Genomic DNA, 1618 nt, shown 5'->3' with positions numbered 1-1618 from the left:
GAAAGCCTATGTGGGAAACAGAATATATAAAAATGTCTATAACTCCTCTAAAAATCACTCGATTAGCTGTAGAAATATTTTGGCTCAAAACATTTTCAAAATACTTTTTTGTGTACCGCTGAAACTGTGGGTGATGGAACCTATGTGTGTTCTAGACTTTGGTTCAAAGGAGCCTGAAGGTTATTTCATGATACGGAGTAGTAATAGAGGAAGACTCACAGTATTAATATGTACCTGTGTTTTTGATCTAATGATATGTATATGCATTCAAATATCCAGAAAAGTTTTCAAATAGCCCACAATCTTGAATCAAGTGAGCGAAAAAAAATAAAAATCATAAATAATGTTTATTCCTGATATATATTTTTTCGATCAAAGAATAATGATTATTTTCTGAGTGAAAAAATATAAACCAATTCATCATTATTACCCTTTTAAAAAAATTAATTTTTTTTGTATGCGATTTATTTTTTATTCTAGGCCACAAACTTTTTGTTTTTTTGCTACAAATCATGTTTTTTTTTAAATAAATGTTAATTTTTCTGTGACACAAAAAACATTTCTAATATTTTTTTAAGTAATTATTTTTATAAACTTATAAAAAAACAAATATGAATGCTACATATTTAATTCTAAGTAAAGCTATGTAATGTATTACTTAGGATATATAGGAAAAAACATTTATTGTTTTTCGTGCAGCTATGTTTTATGATGTCGCCGCTCTCGTGCCCGTTCTATATGCCTTTTCCGTTCATCCTTTGTCCAACAACGACCAATTTTCACTTCTGATATTGTTTCCTCTTCAGTAGGTAGCTCATTTCCCCGAATATTTTTTTGAATTGTGCGATTACGCACAGGTCGTTTCACAATGTACCGAGATCCATCTGGTCGTCGTTTAACTTTCCAAACCAAAGATGATTCATCACCGCCTTTTATGTTGACTAGTTCAGAAGTATTCTTTGAACTTTGAATAGAACCTTGAGCTTTGTTCGCAACCTAAAATTAAATTGACATGTTAAATCAAAGGCAGAAAAAACTACACTTTTCATTACAAAACAACTTTAAAGTTTTTATTATAAGTTTAGATTTAGCAACAAAATTTAAAAAAAAAACCAAGATGGAAACTTACCTCTTGGCTACTTACAAAATGATAGCGACTTAAATTTGGTGCATTAAACTGCGGATGGTGACTTTCTTCTACTTTCTTTATTTGTATAACATGTTGATCTGATCTATGCACATTTATGTCCTCTTCATTGCTGGCTTTTCTGGGGGTTTCTAAAAAAGAAATATAAAAAATTAGTAAAGAATATCAACTTTGGTCGGAGTTTTTTGGTACACATTTTTTAACTATGACTACCAATTTATTTAGAAAAATAAACAATTTACCAGGTGAAACTTCTATATATTTTTCCCCTCCCCATGAGGGGAGAAGCCAGTGAAATTGCGGCCGTCTACATTTTGACAAAAAAAAGTAATTGCCATAAATGTCGTGGGATGGCTCAAGATATGTTTTTGACAAGGGTAATAAACGTTAATTCCGGGAGCGAAGCGGCGCCAGAAGCGGTAATCAGCAGTATAAGCGGGAAGATTGACCGACTGACCGAAGCAAGCAAAG

At 31.8% G+C, this 1618-nt stretch overlaps 1 long non-coding RNA gene across 1 annotated transcript; it reads right to left on the bottom strand.

Moving 5' to 3' along the window:
- Positions 1–610: 610 nt before the first annotated feature.
- LOC123257739 lies at positions 611–1323 on the bottom strand. Its single transcript, XR_006507854.1, has 2 exons — positions 1130–1323; positions 611–996 (listed from the first exon to the last, which is right to left on the bottom strand). It is a non-coding gene; the product is annotated as an uncharacterized LOC123257739 (long non-coding RNA).
- Between the last annotated feature and the right edge of the window lie 295 nt (positions 1324–1618).

Source organism: Drosophila ananassae, assembly GCF_017639315.1.
Source record: "Drosophila ananassae strain 14024-0371.13 chromosome 4 unlocalized genomic scaffold, ASM1763931v2 tig00000054, whole genome shotgun sequence".
Classification (NCBI taxonomy): Eukaryota; Metazoa; Arthropoda; class Insecta; order Diptera; family Drosophilidae; genus Drosophila; species Drosophila ananassae.
This window is presented reverse-complemented; position numbering and strand designations above follow the sequence as displayed.